The sequence below is a fragment of the Etheostoma spectabile genome, chromosome 4 (genome assembly GCF_008692095.1).
Source record: "Etheostoma spectabile isolate EspeVRDwgs_2016 chromosome 4, UIUC_Espe_1.0, whole genome shotgun sequence".
NCBI classification, from domain to species: domain Eukaryota; kingdom Metazoa; phylum Chordata; class Actinopteri; order Perciformes; family Percidae; genus Etheostoma; species Etheostoma spectabile.
In genome coordinates, this window is record NC_045736.1 from 31,387,433 (window position 1) to 31,394,136 (window position 6,704).

Below are 6,704 nucleotides of genomic sequence, written 5' to 3' on the forward strand. Positions count from 1 at the left end.
TCAGATCTCTGCAGGGTAAATCCAGACAGCAAGCTAGACTATCTGTCCAATCTGAGTTCCTGTTGACGACTAAAACTACTCGTTCTACCAAAACAAGTTCCTTCCCGAGGCTGTTTTGCAGCGGCACCGTGGCACTGTCCGACGCTTAGTGACGCCAAAGATGATTGTGATTGGCTTAAAGAAAAACCAACAAACTAGAGCACCTTTTTCTCCTATCCCAGAAGGCTGTTTGGAGTAGCCAGACCCTCCTCCGCAGCGCTGTGGAGGAAGGTCTGGCAATGCGAGACCAGCTTTGTATCATCTCATTTGGCATTGGCTTGATTGTAACGCACCTTCATTAAGATAAAAAAGTTACTAAAGAGCTAAGCTAACAAAAACAGAAGAGTGATCCATTGACATTCATTTCGATGCTGTTGATTTAGCCAATCTTATTAAATTAAAATATGACTTTGGCAATGGAAACGCACTCAAAGGAAGTGCTGAATCTCAACTGTCTCCCAGCAGTAGTGAGCACTTCATCCATTGGAAGCTGGACAATTTTTGTCTTTACAATGTTTTTTTTTTCCTCTTTAATCTCTTGTGTTCTTGGCACCGAGGCATCACTAACGAAATGCGTTTCCAAACATGAGTGCGCTGTGTGCACTTTACTGACATCACGTTAAATCATTCCCACCTTGGAGTTGCCAGAATCAGAAGTTGCCTGGTGCAGCTGCGAGTGACCCGATGTCCTTTAAAAAGAAGTCCTAATCTTTAATGATGTCCCATCAATCATTTGGTCAGACAAGGTGACTTTTTTTTTTTTTTTAATGTGCATAGCTCATTTCAGAAGGAAACCTTTTATGCAATCTCTCAGCAGCACTGTGAAAAGTGACACACATCAAAATGAGCAAATATGTTGGCAGGTATGGCAAATATGAGCAAGGGTAAATTATATTTTCGTTTGGTGTGTGGAGTGTCTGTGACTGTGACTGTCCAAAAGAAGCACTTCAGAATGATTTCAACTGGAATAATTTACAATATGCATTATAGAGCCTATCCCATCTTTAAGATGTAAGATGCTTACATTGTTTTTGGCGGAGTTGTCTTAACTGGGTCAGTGTTAGAACATGACAGTCCATGAATCCACACAGAGAGATACGTGGCAGATATCTGCAGCTGCATCTCTCTTCTTCCAGATGGAGGAGATGTCATTCATGTAAATGCGTCAGTATGATTAATGTCCTTGAAACAATGCAGATGAACAGGACCGGTGATGAGGTGTGGATCTACTGTATGTGTGGATGTGTCATTTATGCACGACAATTAAAGAAAAATACGCAATCTTTGATGTAGTGCAACCTGCACAATAGCTTTATCTTCATATCTATCATACTATTTAAGCAGTTGCACATTTTTGTATTCCCAACTTGTATATATTCAAATGTTTGTTCTTGTATTTTATCCTATTATTATTTAATGCATATTGTATGTATGTATATTGTATCCTAGTATTTCATTCGCATTTATATCCTGCGCTGTGTGACTGATTTTGCTGCTGCAACACTGTAATTTCTCATTTTATTGGGATCAATATCTATCTATCTATCTATCTATCTATCTATCTATCTATCTATCTATCTATCTATCTATCTATCTATCATTAACTATTTAAAAAAAATGAAGGCAAAAACCACCTAAAGCGAGAGTAGCCTACGTTTTTTTCAACTTTGGCCATTTCCATCTACATTTTCTAATGGGATCCTTAAAAATGCGCATAAAAAGATGTTGTAAAAATTAGGGGTGGGGGGGAAAATATTGATACAGCATAGTATCACGATATTTTCCGTGGCACTGTATCAATACACAAACACAGCGTATCTATTTAATGGATTCGCATGTATCTATCGATCTCTCTGTTATTAATTTAGATATAACACGCCTGTGACCAACCATCATCACCGAAGCGCAAACAAACACACACACACACACACACACACACACACACACACACACACACACTTTATGGTCAAAAGTATTTAATGTCCCTGTCCACGTCAGGGTTTTCCTGCCAGTAGAAGGTTTAGGTGCAGCCCCCGGGCCAAGTGAATGGAACTAAAAGTCTTTTCTCAGATCTAATGACTGTAGTTGGACTTCTTTAGCTTTAAGTTTAGTCTCATTCAACGTTTTTACACAGATATGGTAACAATAATGCTACAAACTGAAATGACAAAACTACCCAAGTGACACAAATGACCAAAAAAAGACAACATGAGAGAGACAATAACCCAGAAAGAGACACAAATGTTAAATGTGTTAAATTCCGGGCCTGGCTATGACCTGTCGGACACCGTCTCGCTCGCTCCTAATCTCACCTGTCTCTCTGTTCTGTTCTCTGTTAAATGAACACGAAAAGAATTCAATATTTAAAAAGAACTTTTGGTTTATTTGATTTTCAAATTTCCTTCAGTGGGATTAGTTTTCATGTTAGGTTTTGTTTTAAGGGTACAGCAGTGTGCCACTTTGAAAACCTTGATGATTGACATGTTCTTGACAGGTTTCTTTCTCCATTTAACCTTCCCAGCATAGCTGAACTCTATAGGCAGCTGAAACAGTGAGAGGCCATGAAGAGAAACTCAGTCTGTGGTCCAACACTGTCCTGCTGTGGACACTGCTGTGATAGCATCCGCCTGCTTCAACGGTGAAGGCCTCACAAATACAGTTTTTCTTTTATAACTTTGTGATTTTAATTGTGCACTGTGCTTTAATGTGTAATCTTGTAGGTTTTACTTAAAGGACCTTGTGATCTTTTTATCTGTGAAAATAAAAAAAATACATTTCTCAGATGTAATGGCAGCTACAAACGTTGTGAAGATGACTTCAAGCCTTTTCATGTTTCCTCTAGGCTGCCTATTGAACTAGATTTGTCTGTGAGGTTTTATGTTTTGTTCATTTGTTTTTCTGGATCCAGCTTTAAATGTGCCATGGCATCAAAATGTCCCTTTAATGTTTTTTAATATTAACCCTGGGGGCCCTGAGGCCATTTTTACAGTTTAATTTCCGTCTGGATTTATTTTATAACAACTTGTAAAACATCAACCCTGTTGTCTACAGTCAAGATATGAACATCATTTTTTTAGGACAAACTGGGTCATTAGAATATTTGGGTTGCAGTGAGGTCACTTGCATGTTAAAAATGGTTGTAGGGCCTTAAAGATAAATAAATAAATGAATCTTCCAGATATGTATTGATATCACAGACATATAAGTAAAACCTCTCTAAGCCATTTTCCATTCTAAAACACTTCTCATATGTCTTGGGAGTCACACTGAAGAAATAATCATCATAACTCATACAGTTGACAAAATCCATGCATTTTTTCCAAAAAAGTCAAGACGTTTTGCTCTCATGACATTTACTTATGCCAATAATAACATAATAATGTCATATTTATTGATATTACACCCACAGCAATGCTATACAAGCAAACATGTGTCTAAATAGTGCACCATTTGGCCTTCCATAGAGGATATAGGCATTTTTGTCCCCTCTGGCCTTCCATACAAGAGGGGTGCCTTTATCTCCCATACATGGGCATGTACTTCCTGAAAAATAGACAGGACAGACAGAGGAGAGACGGAGGAGCGAGCCAGCGGCAGAAATGAGCCAAACGCGATGAATTATGGATATAAAGTGGATCAATCTTGGATATAACAGTATGGATTTAAAGACCAAAGAGACTGAAGTTCCCGGCTGGATAGAAAACCCCCTGTAGAGGCTAGAAAGACGGGGAAAAGACCGCCGTAAACATAAAATCATCAGGATTTAAACGAAACCGAATGTGAGTAAATTGCTTTTATGGTTCAAAAGTTATTAAACTATGAATCAGAGGTACTTTTTTATTCGTGGGCGAGTGTCTCGGGCTCAGAGGGTTAATATGAGTTCCCCCAGCCTGCCTGTGGCCCCCCAGTGACTAGAAATGGAGATAGGTGTAAACCGAGCCTTGGGTATCCTGCTCTGCCTTTGAGATGGGCTCAGATTGCTCCTTATGAGGTCATAAGGGGACATGTTACCTCCCCTTTCTCTGCTTTGCTCGCCCAGAGAATTTGCCCCCCCCCCCCCCATGAGAGAGAGACATTATGGCTTTCAACTGAGCAAAGTGGTAGTTGGTCAAGGCCACACCCCCAGCCTCCACCTTGAAACAAAGCATGTTTAGTTGTATCTTCCAGATACATCGTCACGTCATTGCCGTGGGAACTAGGGTGCGGAGGGAGCTGCAGCACCCACTTAGCGAAAGGTAGCCAAACTACAACCATAATTAAAAATGACCTACATTTTTTTTAAATGATTTAATAGTTGATATTAACCAGCTCCTTTTCAGTACAAGTACATTTGAATGGTAAGAGATAAACATATAATTTGATGAGAATGAATGAGCCAATTCCCAGAACAGAAGTCAGCTTGCTTGTAACATGGCACTAAAGCACATTTAGGATTTCTTCATAAATCAATATCAGGCTAAAAGGCCCAATAGACCTGAGTCAACTGTAACCGAAAGACGTAACAGCAGCACCTCTACACGTGACGACAATCTAACAGTCAGAGACACCTGCTGACCAGTATTTCTATAGCAACAGTTGCTAAGTTTGCATCCACTTGTCAATCGAATTATCTGAAGTTTGGCAAAACAACTCATGTGAATACAGCTGGTGAAAGTGTGTTTCCATCCGACGGCTTTAAAGACAATAAAAACCTGTGGTGAGGACGTCACACGCTGTGTTGTGATCAAACTGGTTTATCGGATGGATTTGAGACATTTTAAGGTGTTTCCGTTCATTTTCACACTGAATCGCACAACATTCAAGCGACAAAATGGATCCCATCTACCAACACATGATCAATATGGGTCAAGTTGTAATAGAGCTCATGTTCCAACTGATAGCATCATATCAAGCTACAATAAGAAAACAATGACGCTATCAACACGTCGCTATGACAATGCAGATGTCTTTTATTGTCCCTCCGGCACCGCTGCGAGACTCTTTTTTTGAGACATGTCTCTCTGTCTGAGAGTCTTCCATTGACTCCGCAGGACGTCCCACGGCTTGTCCTAACCTTTGTCGGACATTTCCTTCACGCGTTCTTGATAAATTAAATTCAGAAAGTCTCTTGTTTCCTCGTCCGTCCACTTCCATCTGTCTTTGTCGACACCCCCCATGTGCAAACAGAGCTGAAAAACCAACCGCGTGCCAGCCATAATATGACCTAAAACTTAATCGCAATTCAATAATTATTCGGCAAATAACGTCATCCCTCAGCGTTTATTGCATAAGCCGATTATCGATCGAGAGAAAATCAGATGAGGCCGAACGTATATTTACTTTGAGTCAATATTCAAGAAATTCCATCAAATTTTACTCTTTCCATAAGGCGTTTTTCATTCAATATCACTTAATTTGGATGAAAACGTGTGGATGGAAACATAGCTAATGACACCTGCTGACCAGTGTTTCTATAGTAACAGTGACACCCACTGAAATGTGCCACGCCATCATATGCACGATGTTTCCAATGTGAGTTTTCTGTTGCACAACTCAAACAACCTTTGAACGTACACGTGTTCCACCAAAACAAGTTTAAAGAAATGCCAATAAACCAGAGCACGTTTTTCCCCCATCCCAGAATGCTGTGTGGACTAGCCAGACCCTCCTCCGCAGAGCTGTGGAGGAAGGTCTGGCAATGCGAGACAAGGTGCCACTAAATGACAACAAAAAGAAAATAAACGTGTGGCTTTCTAACAAGGTTGTGGAGCGGGAAATCCGAAGGGAAATAGCTTGAGGCTGCAGTGGAACTCTTTGACACGGTTAGTCTGTCAGCCATGCTTGTTGTTTTGAAAAAGATTTTAATTTACCCGGAATCAACTGCAATTTAGTACTAATTAAGACAAGAATCTTCATGCAACAGATGAATGCATCTAAAGTCTGTAAGTTAGTTCTAAGCCATTGTCATATGGGCAGATACACATGTAGTTCTTCAATCTTAAGTAGTCCAAATTAAATTTATACTGTTTACTGATAACTTATGCAGTGGGGAAATTACAATGTACACTCTTCTTTGTTAGTAATCACTACTCAGGACCTAATCATGCACAGATGGAGAGCTGTCAGCGTGAGTGGGCTGCCAGGGCTGGCAAAGTGCCCTGAGTGGTTGGGGGTTCGATGCCTTGCTCAAGAGCCCCTGGCAGTGCCTAGGAGGTGAAGTGGCATCTCTCCAGCTACCAATCCACACTCCATACTTTTGGTCTGTACGGTGACTTAACCCAGTGACCCTCCAGTTCTCAACTCCACTCCCTACGGACTGAGCTACTGCCCCCCCTAATTCAACCCCTAGTTCATAGTGTTAATGCGGGGGTTACTCATTGCACACTCAATAATATTGTAAATCATATATTATGAAACACATTTTCTACTATTCAGCAGCTGTCACTGTTGTTACCATAGGAACATGGTTCTAAGTTCTAAATAACTGTTTTATGAACTGCTTCATGTTTAAAATAAGTTGTGCTACATCAAACCCTGTTTCCCAGAACTATAAATTAAGCTTAAAGGGCTCATATTCTGTTCCTTTTCAGGTTCATAATTGTATTTAAAGGTCATATCAGAATAGGTGGTTTAATTTTCAGAAAACACCATTTACCGGTTGTACTGCACATTGCTGCAGCTCCTCT